The sequence below is a fragment of the Hylobates moloch genome, unplaced genomic scaffold, assembly GCF_009828535.3.
Source record: "Hylobates moloch isolate HMO894 unplaced genomic scaffold, HMol_V3 SCAFFOLD_18, whole genome shotgun sequence".
Classification (NCBI taxonomy): domain Eukaryota; kingdom Metazoa; phylum Chordata; class Mammalia; order Primates; family Hylobatidae; genus Hylobates; species Hylobates moloch.
The window spans coordinates 19,327,109-19,342,085 of NW_026652293.1; the positions used below are offsets into that span (position 1 = coordinate 19,327,109).

The window sequence follows — 14,977 nt, forward strand, 5'->3', positions numbered from 1 at the left end:
CATGAAAAGGTATTGAATGTTGTCAAATACTTTTTTTGTATTTATTTACATTATCTTGTTATTTTTATCCTTCATTCTGTTAATGTGGTATACTGCATTTGCTAATTTGTATATGACGTTGAACCACCCTAAAGGTTCCTCAAATAAAAACTTAGAACAAATAAACAAATTCCGTAAGGTTTCAGGATACCAAATCAACATACACAAATCCATTGCATTTCTATTCACTAAAAGTAAAGCATCTGAAAAGGAAATTAAGAAAACAATCCCATGTACAATGGCATCAGAAAGAATAAAATGCTTGATAATAAACTTGACCAAGAAAGTGAAATACTTGCTTCTTGATAACTATAAAACACTGATAAAAAAATTAAAGACACAAATAAATAAAAAAATTCCTCCATGTTCATGGATTGAATGACAATATTGATCAGGTATCCATACTAAACAAAGTAATCTACAGATTTAAATTTATTGCCATCATATTCCCAATGGCATTTTTTCAAAATATAAAAGCAATTTGAAATTCATATGGAACTACAAAAGATCCAAATCAGCCACAGAAATCTTGAGACAGAGGAACAAAGCTGAAGGTATCACACTTTCTGATTTCAAAATATATTATAGAGCTATAGTAATAAAACAGTATGGTACAGGCATAAAGACAAACATATAAACAAACAGAACAAAATGGAGAGCCCAAAAATAAACCCATATACATGGACAACTGACCTGTGACACAGATGCCAAGAATACACAGTGGGAATGGATATTCTCTTCAACAAATGGCATGAAGAAAATCAGGTATCATGGAGTTTTCAGCCTTTTTGCACTGGTTTTCCCTCATGTTCATGGATTTACCTGCCTTTGGTCTTTGATGCTGGTGACCTTCAGATGGGGTTTTTGTGTGGATGTCCTTTTTGTTGATGTTGATGCTATTCCTATCTGTTTGTTAGTTTTCAGGTTAAAGACTTAAACCTAAGACCAAAATCATAAAAGCCCTAGAAGAAAACCTAGGCAATACCATTCAGGACATAGGCATGGGCAAAGACTTCATGACTAAAACACCAAAAGCAATGGCAACAAAAGCCAAAATTGACAAATGGGATCTAATTAAACTAAAGAGCTTCTGCACAGCAAAAGAAACTATCATCAGAGTGAACAGGCAACCTACAGAATGGGGGAAAATTTTTGCAATCTATCCATCTGACAAAGGGCTAATATCCAGAATCTAAAAGGAACTTAAACAAATTTACAAGAAAAAAAATCAAAAAGTGGGTGAAGACTTTTTGATCTTCTATATAATGGAATATTTTTCAGCCTTAAAAATGATAACCTGCCAAATGTGACAACGTGAATGACTTGAGGGACATTATACTAAGTGAAATACACCAGTCACAGAAGGACAAATACTGCATTCCAGGTATATGTAAGTCTTATATAATAGTCAAACTCACAGAAGCTTGAATACAGAAGCAGAGAATACAACAGCGGTTGACAGTTGCTGTGCAGTGGGAGAAGTGGGAAGTTATTCAATGGTTATACATTGACAGTTATACGTGAAGAAAAGACACTTTTCAAAAGAAGACATTTACGCGGCCAAAAAACATGAAAAAAAAGCTCATTATCACTGGTTATTAGAGCAATGCAAATCAAAACCAAAATGAGATACCGTCTCATGCCAGTTTGAATGGCAATAATTAAAAGTCAGGAAATGACAGATGCTGGAGAGGCTGTGGAGAAATAGGAACACTTTTACACTGTTGGTGGGAGTGTAAATTAGTTCAACCATTGTGGAAGACAGTGCGGTGATTCCTTAACGATCTTGAACCAGAAATACCATTACACCCAGCAAAATCCCATTACTGAGCATATACCCAAAGGATTATAAATCCTCCTACTATAAATACAAATGGACACGTATGTTTATTGCAGCACTATTCACAATAGCAAAGACTTGGAACAAACCCAAATGCCCATCAATGATAGACTGGATAAAGAAAATGTGGCACATATACACCATGGAATACTATGCAGCCATAAAAAAATGATGAGTTCATGTCCTTTGCAGGGACTGGGATGAAGTTGGAAACCATCATTCTCAGCAAACTAACACAGAAACAGAAAACCAAACACTGCATGTTCTCACTCATAAGTGGGAGTTGAACAATAAGAACTCATGGACACAGGGAGGGGAACATCAGGCACCGGGGCCTGTCAGCAGGTGGGGGGCTGAAAAGGGATAGCATTACTAAAAATACCTAATGTACATGATGGGTTGATTTGTGCAGCAAACCACCATGGCACGTGTATATCTATGTAACAAACCTGCAGGTTCTGTACGTGTATCCCAGAACTTAAAGTATAATTAAAAAACGAGGTCTCCACATGCAAACAAATGAAATTGGACCCTTATTTTACACCATACACAAAACCAATTCAAAATAGATTAAAGCCTGGCCAACATGGTGAAACCCCATCTCTACTAAAAATACAAAAATTAGCCAGGTATGGTGGTGGGCACCTGTAATACCAGCTACTCAGGAGGCTGAGGTAGGAGAATCACTTAAACCTGGGAAGTGGAGGTTGCAGTGAGCAGAGATCACACCACTGGAATGCAGCCTGAGTGACAGAAGGAGACTCCGTCTCAAACAAACAAACAAATGCAACGAAAAAAACAAACACAAGGAACTTGAATAGATATTTCTGCAAAGTGCAAAGAAGGCATATAAATGGCCAGCAGGTACATAAAAAGAGACTCAACATCACTAATGATTCAGGAAGTGCAAATCAAACTACAAAAAAAAGTCACCTCACACTTGTCAGGTGAGCCATTAATTTATTTAAAAAAAGATAAGCGTTAGTGAGAATGTGGAGAAATTGGAACCCTGTACACTGTTAGTGACGATGTAAAATTGTGCAGCAACTATGGAAAACAGTGTGAAGACTCCTCAAATAACTAAAAATGTAACTTCTATATGATTCAGCAATCCCATTTTTAAATATATATCCAAAATAATTGGAATCAGTATCTTGAAGCCATATTTGCACTACCATGTTTACTGAAGTATTATTCACAATTGCCAAGATATGAAATCAACCTAAATGCCCATCAACAGATGAATGGATAAAGAAACGATGGTATACATATATAATGGAATATTTTTCAGCCTTAAAAATGATAACCTGCCAAATGTGACAACGTGAATGACTTGAGGGACATTATACTAAGTGAAATACACCAGTCACAGAAGGACAAATACTGCATTCCAGGTATATGTAAGTCTTATATAATAGTCAAACTCACAGAAGCTTGAATACAGAAGCAGAGAATACAACAGTGGTTGACAGTTGCTGTGCAGTGGGAGAAGTGGGAAGTTGTTCAATGGTTATACATTGACATTTATACATGAAGAAAAAGCTCTAGAGATCTATACTAAACATAGTGCCTATAGTTAGAAATGTGGTGTTTTGCACTTTAAAATTTGTCAAGAGAGTAGATCTCACGGTAAGTTTTCTTACTACAAAAAAAAAAAAAAAAACCCAACAGGGGACACAAAGAAACTTTGTGAGGTGTTGATAGGTCTATTATCTTTATTGTGATGATGGTATCATGGATGTTTACATATGTCCAAATGCATCAATTGTATATATTAAATGTGTGCTGTTCTTTGTATATCAATTAATCCAAATAAAATTGTTAAAAATTAATGTCACTCTAAGTAGAAAAGCAGCTAGTTTTGTATGTACCTAATTTCACATAAGTGCAAATTTTATATTAGTTTTAGTATATAAGTACATAGAATATAATAATACTTTGAAATAAAATCAATCAGAACATACCCACTTCTTTCAACAAAAATCCTACTTTTCTAATGAATAAGATTTCTAAGCAATCTAATGGCATAAAATATTTGGGAAATTTCAAATTTATCTTTTTATGGTTGATTGAACTGATTTTTTTCTATATGTACTTCTGTTTTCCAGTTTTTCTTTCCATTAACACAAATATGTAACATAATACCACCAGAATCATCCTCACTTTTGTTAGTATTTTTCTAATGGCATTTTCTATTTAAACTAAGGGTAATGTTTACAATGCTGCTGAGCGAAGTTCACAGGATAACATGAATCCATTTAAGAAACAGCTTCTCAAAGGGAAGATAAGATGGTTCACAGTAGGTTTTCTGATCTGAAAGGAAGTTACTGATCGTCAAATATAAACATTTTTAATTCACATAAATATTTATTTCATAGCTATCATTTTCATTAAAACATTCCTAAAAAGGGTTTCCAAATAACAAATACAACTAATCTTGAGTTCTTAGAAAATAAGATTATATATCTACAACCTGTGACCTTTAATTTTTTTCCAGACAATTTGAAGATGTTTTGGTCCCTAATTAATATTCTTTAGTAAAATAGGAACGAAGTAGAGGGAATATTATTCTATAAACTATAAATTTCAGGTCATAGATAACACCAGTAACAATGAATATGCTTTATTTTCTAAGTATATAGCATTACAAGGTTCTATCTTTGCTCTACCACGACTTGCTTTCCCATGAGTTGATGTATTTGCATCAATACATTGCTATACATACTGTCACCAGTTCATTTTCTGATTAAAAGCACTTAGTTTGGAAGATGATTGAAGGAAGACATTGTAAGTCTAGACCACATACTAGAGAAATATAATTCATCCCTAAGGATCAACATGTTATCCTGTGTATATTAACTCAATAGTAACTGAGTAAATTACCTATAACTATACTAAAATTGTTTTTTGAAACTAGCCTATTTTCAGGAGAAAAAGGTGTGTTTATTTGAATAAAATACAAATGATCTGAACTTATAATCATGTTTCAGTTCTTATCTTTGCCTGAATCAGAGAAGCAAAAATATTTTTGCTGAATGAATCTGTCTAATGCCCGCATTCCCTTAGCCCAAAATGACCTTGAATATTAAGACAGAATTTGCTCGCTCTGATGCTGACAACACTCCTATCACTTATAAAGATAGTTATTGTGTCAGTGTTTTGTTTTTTTGGAATATACATAATATTCTGTAAACAAAATGTTGCTGTTGCAAGATGATGACTTTTCTGAGTGATAAAGGAGGGTCCATTTTAGGGAATTTTTTTTCTTTTTCTTTTTCCTTTTTTTAAGATGGAGTCTCACTGTCACCCAGGCTGGAGTGCAGTGGCGTGACCTCGGTTCACTGCAACCTCCGCCTCCTGGGATCAAGCGATTCTTGTGTCTCAGCCTCCTGAGTAGGGGATTATAGGTGTGGGCCACCACACCCGGCTAAGTTTTGTATGTTTAGTAGAGACAAGGTTTCACCATGTTGGCCAGGCTGGTTTCCAACTCCTGACCTCAGGTGATCTGCCGGCCTCGGCCTCCCAAAGTGTTGGGATTACAGGCATGAGCCACTGCGCCCAGCCAAAAATCATTTTTATACACTATATTATCAAATGAATCTACACTGCAAACTTACAATAATAAGATTTATTAATGTTTTTATATATGTGTGTGTGTGTGTGTATATATATATATATATTTAAATCACCATCATATAGCCAAAAAGCTGAAAACACAACAAACAAAACAAACCTCCCATCTGGTCTCATAGACCAACAATAAAATAATAAAGAAAAACCACTTAGAATGTTATTACTCAATTTAAGGTGTTCAACAAAAACACATCAATTTTCATTTAAAATAATGCTAAAATACCACGGTTTTTCTTCTGTATTTTTAAATAAAATATATCCTATATATGTATTATTGTGTTCTGAGCCACAATATAAGGATTTTAAAAATTATATGTTAAATGAGAATTATTTGCTATAAAATAGAAGTAGCTCTTTACTGCATCTCAGAAATAATTTTAGTATTAACGTTTTAGGAAATATAATTTCACTGAATAATTCCTGGAAAAAAATGTGTTTTAGATATATGAATATTTATGAACATATAAATTCTACATGCTAGAGTTATTAGCAAAAGATGATTCTTGGCATGGTTTGGTCTGTCAGAAATCCCAAAGTATATCAACTCAAATTTCTACAAAAAGAATATATTGCAAATGCCTATAGTTATAAAATTATAACATCATACAGAATTTTCCCTTTCATCTCCTCAATATTGTTGTTGTCAACAAACTCTTTTAAAAAATGTTTCTAAACAATCTTGTTCAAATAAGAGGATCCTATTAGAGATATGATTTAATTGTTGATTGTCAATAAAGTTTTGAGAGTTTTTTTTAGAATTCTAAGGGTTTGTTCTAAGAATGCACATTTTTGTTTTTACTTTCAAAACTTGTTTGAGAAAACACCACTGTTATAGAGAGCTATTGATCACATATTTGGGTCTACAAAAATTGAATAAACATTATTTTCTATTGGATAATGTAAATATTCAAAACATTCTATTATTTTGCTAAATTATTAAAAAATGAAATTCTTGCCTTTCTTCCCAATAGGTGTTGTACACCAAATTTAATTTGTAGTGCAAAATGTCTATAACTGGAAATAAACTAAGAGAAAATACTGAAAAATAAGTAAGTAAATGCTAAATCAAGATGCACTCTAAGCTGCAAATAAACTTTGGACATAGTAATCAACCATTATTAACTCCAGGATTTCTAATTCAATGGGTTCCATTCATTTTAAATTTATTCCAGCTATCTCAAGACTCTGAAATGTGTAGAAAGAGTAGAGATTTCAAATAAGCAACTACGAGATTTTATAATTCTATCACAAATGCTTGGCATAACCTACCACTTAGGTAAATATCAAAAAGTAACCTTATGGACTTTCATTTAACCAATGATTAAAGATATCTCATAAGCATAAAAGCATAAAATAAGTGCATATGTAGGTATACATGAGGGTGAGAGAGACAGCATGTGTAAACTAGACCAGTTTTGCTCTGATGACAGACTAAGCAATTAAAATCATAATCTTTTTTATAATAACCAGAAAATCTGTAAAAATCTGCAAAAACATATCTCTTATGATCCAATATAGAAGTATGAGGAATGTCAGAGATGTCATATAAGATTTGTAATGCATTTCTCATAGGGTTCTCTGTCAATTCAAAAAGAGACAGCTGAAAGAGGAAGACTCAGAGAAAAGTTTCAAGAGATGAATAGCCTCGTCTGAGTAGGGAGATCCAAATTGTGGCTCATAGCCTGCCAAAATGTATGTTGATAGATTGGTAACCTTTCTACGCAGGCTTTTAGGTTGGGTAGCTACAAGTGATACTACAGCTTCAGGGTCAACCAAAATCAGACATGTCAATATAGAAAGTAAATCCAGCTTTGATTTATTTTAATCTCTACAGTTGGATTATGGTGATCCAGTTTATGAAAATGAAAATTTTCTATTGATGGAGATAACACAATTTGATGCCTCTATTTATTCATAAAAGTTGACATTTAGTAAAAAAAAAAAGAAGCATATACATATGAAAACAAGATAAGATTATGCAAACATAAGAGAAATAATGGAGAATAGAAATAGACCCACAGATAATCCAAATAATGAAGCCATTAAATATCGATTTTAAAATGTTATGTTTAATCGGGTCTGCTGCAGTGGCTCACCCCTGTAATCCCAGCACTTTGGGAGGCCCAGGTGGGCAGATCACTTGAGGCCAGGAGTTCTAGAGCAGCCTGGCCAACATGGTGAAACCCTGTCTCTACTAAAAATACAAAAATTAGCTGGTCATAGTGATGCACACCTGTAGTCCCAGCTACTCGGGAGGCTGAGGCACAGAATTGCTTGAACCCAGGAGGCGGAGGTTGCAGTGGGCCAAGATTGTGCCACTGCCTCCAGCCTGGGGGACAGAGAGAGACTCTGTCTCAAAAAAAAAAATAAAAAAGGTTACATTTAATCAGTTCAGAAATATGAAAAACAGAATTATAATCTTGGCCACAGAATGGAAACTAAATCAATTGGAAAGTGGAACTAAAAAATACAATAACTGAAATTAAGGGCTTAATGTATGGATTTACAGCTGAATGAAAGAATTAGGTGGTAAATAAGTGGAAGGACATAATGAGAATGAAGTACAAAGAGACAGACAAAAATGTGGTAAAAAAGTATGAAAACAACAGAAAGCCATTGAGGAGATGCACTGCAATCTTCCCAGAAACAATTATAGTACCAGACGGAGAGGAAAGAAAGTGAAACAAGGACTATTTGAAAAGATATCTTATACTTTTCCAGAACTGATATAAGAAATCAAGCAACATAAAATTTTTATGACTATTTTGAAGCTAAAAACTACTATCCTGAAATTTACAATCAATATCTGCCTTCTAGATACTTCGATTAGATCCTTTCATAATACAAATGTAAAGGGAAGACCCAACCATTGCTTATGAGGTGATATGTGTGGCTTTGGAATTGGACCACAAAGTAGGCAATATTTGCCATAGTCCTCCTCTATATATCTATTTGACATGTGAATTAATTTGTTCAATATTCTTCTTTGACAAAAGAATTTGTGGTCCTTCCTCTTAATTTTTACTTTCAAAATTATTAAAATCAGTCTTATAAATTAAGTAACTGATTACAGCTATACAACTGTCAAGCATAATGAGAAGTCTAATCAAATCCATAACACAAGGAACAGAGGAAATACTTGGTTCCCTCATTAGGTTGTTTTTTTAATTGCTAGAATAAACTTAGCATCTTACAACAATGCAAATTTATAATTTCAGGTTTCTGGGTCCCCAATATGCCACAGATTAACTGGGTCCTCTGTTCAGGGTCTCATTAGAATTAAATCAAACTATCAACCTGCTACAATCTCATCTAAGATTAGAGGAAAATCCACTTCCAAGCTAACTCATGTTATTGATAGAATTTTTCATAAAACCCAAGACTCTCCAAATTTAGTTGTCATTTTTCTGCAGCATGGTATGTTAGCTAAGCTTTCATCTGAGTTATTACACATCAGATCCAATAGACAATATACTGATATCGCTTGTCTTATTCTATCAAAGTAAACATTGCATTTGCACAGAATCTGAACATAAGAATATTTTACTACAGTGACTAACAAATCTCTGTTTTAATAGAATCAGAAGTGACACTTGGTATGTGTTGGTGGCAATCAATTACAGTACTTTTCAGAAATGTGTTTTTGTAGTTTGGAGAAAAAAAATTTTAATGACATGCAAGAAAAATATCCCACCAATTTTCTAATTACTTAAATTGCAATCTTTGAAGCTAGATTTCAAACAGCGTAATCATCAGATGTTTTATGCATGGCTATTGAATGTCATGAGATACACTGCTGTAGCTAATGATAAAAGTTAAACATATTTTATAGCAAAGTCAGTGCACATTAAGACATATAAAACCACACAGTATTTTATGTATGTGTGTTGTAAAACACCTCCATAAATTATCACAATAGATTTTGAGAAACTGAAAGACTCCTGCAGAGTCTATTGCTGAAAGTAGAAATATCTGAATTTTGTAAAACAAACCACCAAAAAGAAAAAAGAAGTAAAATAATGAGCAAAGAATAACTTAAGGTACAAAAAAGGTCAGAACTTACCTGCTTGCTAATACTTTTGTCACTGGTAGCCTTGACAAAGCCAAGAATTAGCTCAAGATTAAAAAAAAAAAGTCTCAGGTCAAGGCTGAAACAGAAATGTTAAGAGATATGATAACATACTCAAAAGGATACATTAATGTCAGGAGAATCTGAAAGATAAATGTGAAATATTCAGAAATTAATTATGTCAAAACTTCTAACTACCCAAAAATTTCCTCAAGAGAATAAGATAGAATCCAAGTTTTAAATAATGTCAAACCATTTGAGGAAACATAGTTTTGTGACTTTTGAAAATTAAGAGCCTTGGGGTGTTACACATTCCTAAATCTTAATTGTGTGTTGAATTTATATTAGGTTGATTACAAATAGAAATTTTATTTGTCATAATTACAAAAAAAAAAAAGACTGTTCTTTTAGCTCTATTTCCATTAAGGCCTTTAAAAATTGCCAGTACTTTTGAAATGGCAGTTACTAAATGGTCCTGTAATCTAATCAAGGTCAATATAAATTATTGTTTTAAATTGTTAACTTTAGAGAATCTTTTCTACTTCATACATAAGTTAGCATAGGGATAATATTACTTATTAATTGCCTCAATTATCTGAGGAAGAGACACTAAGCAATGCCAGAATGCTGTGTTAGAATAATAAGGTATTTATAAACACATGCAAGAGATTTTCTTGGTAAGTTTCAAAGAACATTCTGGCATGTACGATGTCCTAGCTAGAAGAACACAAATATTTTTTAAAGTCTCCACAGCATCCTGATTTTTGAGTGTATATTTGAAATGACAACAGCCTAAAAATACACTTCAGTAAAGGACCCTAGATTTTTAAATGTTTCTACTGATGATTCATGGTTAATTTAGACTATACGATGATTTAAAGTCGTTCATACAATGGTAAGAAATATCAACAACCTACATTGTATCCTTGATTATACACTTCCTGACTTTCTTGTTCATCTTTTTTTTTTTTTTTTTGAGATGCATTCTCGCTCGGTGGCCCAGGCTGGAATGCTGTGGTGCCATCTTGGCCCACTGCAACCTCTGCCTCCCGGGTTCAAGCCATTCTTCTGCCTCAACCTCCCAAGTAGCTGGGATTACAGGTGTGCACCACCATGCCCAACTAATTTTTGTATTTTTAGTAGAGACAGGGTTTCACCATGTTGGCCAGGCTGGTCTTGAACTCCTGACCTCAGGTGATCTGCATGCCTCGGCCTCCCAAAGTGCTGGGATTACAGGCATAAGCTACCATGCCTGGCCGTTCATCTTTCTTTATAAAATAAAAATTTTACTTACAATGCACTTCTACCTCAATTTGGATGAAGAGAAAAATTATCATCTTGTAATTACATTTACAGTAATGAGGTCTCAAAGGGTCTGGCGAATATTACATCACCACACTCACATCGTTGAACCACTCTTCAAAGTTAGGGCCCTATAATACAATATGTGCTCATATTTTCTTGAATTATCTTACAATGGAAATATGGAATTACCTATCACTCCTGTATTATAGTTTATGTAAAATTTTGATAAATTAGAATTTAGAGTGACTACCTGCAAATGATCATTGACAAAAAGTCATAAAAAGAAGTCTGCTTTAAAAAACAGCAATATGAATAATATATGAATGACTCTCACTTTACAGGTTTAAAGAGTCAAACATTGTGGCATAAAACCAGATTCCATTTTACATCTAGAATCAAGTGGTTTTATAATGTAATAATGTTTCACTCTGGACTTTCTTTTTTTAAAAAGGGTGGTTATTGAAAGAATGAATTATGTCCTACATCAGCAGTAACAGTGGATATGATAACAGTTAGGTCCCCATTGCAAACACAGTGTGGCAATATTCAAGCATCTAATTGCATTTAAGGATCTCATTGATGAAACACAGGCTCTTTACGCAGGAATGTTCAGACCATTTTTTATTAAGTATTTGCTGTATGTTGGGAATATGTCAGGCATTTTTTCTAAGCATTTGGAGTAAACAATACAAGATTTCTATCCTGTTGGAACTTACAGGACAGGGAGGGAGGCAAAAATAAATACTAGAAAAAAATTCGTATCTACTATCATATGGCAGTAAATGCTATGGAAGAAAAGACCAAGAACAAATACAAACAAACAGGAAATTCTGTTTTCAGCACATGCTTCACATAATTGATTTTTCTTAAAGAAGATGATGATTAGAAGTAATGTGAAGTAAGAAGAATGTATTGTATGTTAAAATGCTTTCATATCCCATCTTAATATTATGATTATCATTATTGAAAAGTAAGTGTTCAGTGACAGTTGGAAAAGTATGTGAGATTTTATTTGAAAGATAAATAGAAATTTTTAGGCAGAATGAGAAGAAAGGAGGACATTTTTGTTGAGCTAAAGCAAAAACTAACAGTGTAAATTATATTCAAGGAATTATGAGTAGATAGATTCTATATATATACAAAATGGGAGCTAAGACTGTAATGGTGTGCTAGATTAATAGATTAAGTGAATTTGGGAACAAAAGAACAAATACATAGAACAACTAAAATTCAGTAGGTGTAAATATAAAATTATTTACTGAAAACTTACAAATATAACCCATTTATTATTCACTAAACAAATATTCATTGAATGCCTAACATATGTCAAAATCTGGGTATATAATATGGACTAGGTATATATCCTCTCAGATTCACGGTACACACATAACTTAGACATATGTGACCCTATTTTACAAGGAAAAGTGTCTTATATATACACTGGACTTACTAGAAAAAAAATCTCAGGACTGTAAGTGGATAAGCATGGATTTGGATGTCAGCAGGTGAATGCCAGTCTCTACCTGCAACCAAAATTGTTATATATTGTCTCCAAGTGTGGCCTCTTTATCAAAAATTGATAACGTCCCTGTGTAAAAATGAGTATTTCCTCCTCTTTATTTATTTTTCTCCTCTGAGATCTTGTCATTTAGTGAACCCATCTGACTTGCATGCATCATTTTCATATTTTTCTAATTGTGGAAGCCTTTTGCTGTCTACAGTGGATCACAGATTGTTTTCTCTGCTTTCCTCAGTGATAATTTATTTTGATAAAAAACACATTTATCTGACTTCAATAATAAAAGACTCCTCCTTGCTGATGCCTCTCATTCTTGAATTCTTTAATATCCAACTATTTTCATTACACATTTCAGTCTGGACTGAATAGTAAGTATCTTGTTGTTTATGTTCTGTTGGAAATGTATCGTTCCACTTTAAACATTCCTTCCTTGGTGGTATCTTCTGGTCTAACACTTTAAAATGTCCCTCTGTTTGCTGAAGTCAGAATTAAAAATATTTTCCTTGTGGGTTCCTGCAGCTGATATCTTTATTTATGTGTTGGTCACGTACGTCTAAATATGGTAAGCAGAATGGTACTTTCATTCTGATCAATTTTCTTGAATGATGTTTCCAAATATTTACTCATCATTTGTAGCTAACTCAAACAAAACTAATATAAAACATCAGCACTGATTTTGGCATAATAAGTAATTATTCGCCATTGAGTAATAAAAACAAATGGTTTATAAACAGCAGAAGGACTTTATACATAACCTTTCTTTAAATAGTAAAATAGTATCAGCTGTCAAAATTCAAGTAATGCATACTGAAAATAGAAGTAACCAAAGGAGACGGGCGCAGTGGCTCACGCTTGTAATCCCAGCACTTTGGGAGGCCGAGGCGGGCGGATCACGAGGTCAGGAGATCAAGACCACGGCGAAACCCCGTCTCTACTAAAAATACAAAAAATTGGCCGGCCGGGCTCAGTGGCAGGCGCCTGTAGTCCCAGCTACTCGGAGAGGCTGAGGCAGGAGAATGGCGTGAACCCTGGAGGCGGAGCTTGCAGTGAGTCAAGATTGCGCCACTGCACTCCAGCCTGGGCGACAGAGCGCAGAGCGAGACTCCGTCTCAAAAAAAAAAAAAAAGAAGTAACCAAAGGAATCATAATTGTGTCTCAAGCTTATTATAATTTACTGGTTTAAATTGAATAGCAGATATTTAAAATTTAAGAAAATGTATTTTATTTATTCCCCCCAAAGTTAAACTTACTGCATAGGCCTGGAACAAAAATATCTTACCATTCAATAAGTTAGAATAGTATTTGATAATTTCAAAGTGTTGTTAAATTGAGGAGGTAGTATTATTTACTTTGAACATGAAGATTCTCTTCATTTAATATTAGCTTTACTTTAACTCCATTCTGGTACATGATAAGATAAAAATACATCTATAACTTGAAATCTCACATAATGAAAATATTACTTTCAGAAACAAGCGCTATTTAGATGTAAAACATGTTTAGTAGGGAGGAAAGGCCTCTTTGAAAGCTACTCTCAGTTTATATTATTGAGTTGAAGAATTTCCAGATGAAGGGCAAGAGCACAGCCTTAAAACTCCAAAAATGTCAATTTCCATAACAGCAAATAATTTGCCTTTTCAAGTCACAAGACTGCAATTAATCATGTTACACATCAAAAAAGAAAATTGAGGCTGTTTTTAATGATGCATCCTGGTGTGAAAAAAATGTAATAGCTCTGCATTACCTGAGTGATTAATTGAGGTACGAATTTAGATTGCATGTCATATGAGTGTACAGTTTCTTTGGGGAATGGTGGCATTCAGATAGGGGCTCTTATTTATAAGAATGCTGTAACTGTTCAAAAATCAGTGTTAGGACTGACACAAATATGCTATAAATTATGTTAAAACTGTAAAGTAAATCAATCTATTTCATAAAATTTATGTCAGTTTATATTGCTTTACCATGGTCTGTTACAAAGGGACACTGGTCTATCGAGTTGAAAGTTCACCCTCACAAAATCCATTAAATTCAGTCCAGGTGCTTGAGCCAAGGGCTTAATATTTTTTGTTGTTAGGTATTAATATACCATAAAGATAATATTGGACCCCTAAAGTTTAAGTACCATCAGATTTCCTAAATAAAGAGGAAATAAATCAGCATAGTAAAAATGTAAGATAAGAGTAAAATTTCAACCATCAGAAATTATCTTTAAAATGTTTGAAATCCTTCTAAGAACAGTTGTGGTATCATTTCCCCAATAAGATTTCTTATCAAATTAAGTTATGTGCTCCTTCTATGTGTTTGCATAATACATGTATTCCTACTATCCTAACATTTAATCATACCGTATTGTAACTATGTGTTTAGTATTTGCCTTTTCCATTATACTATAAAAATCTTGTGTGCTGTGCCATATTTTTTTAAGTCGAGATCACACTTAAGACCTCAACTTAAACTGTCCTTCTTCAGGGTCATGTGCCCTGACCTCCTTAATTAGGATACATTAACTTGTTACAATCACTCTAAGAACAGTCTATATGTTTTTGTTTGTTTGAGCACATATGCTAAT

The 14,977-nt window shown here is 33.4% G+C and overlaps 1 long non-coding RNA gene across 1 annotated transcript in view; it reads right to left on the reverse strand.

The window, feature by feature from the left end:
- Positions 1-772: 772 nt before the first annotated feature.
- The window catches only part of LOC131381824 (uncharacterized), a 32,874-nt gene continuing 18,669 nt past the window's right edge, over positions 773-14,977 (reverse strand). Inside the window, exons 2-3 of the long non-coding RNA XR_009210782.1 lie at positions 9,708-9,724; positions 773-945 (exon numbers count right to left, since the gene is read on the reverse strand). This is a non-coding gene — a long non-coding RNA (uncharacterized LOC131381824). The remainder of the gene's footprint in view (positions 946-9,707; positions 9,725-14,977) is intronic.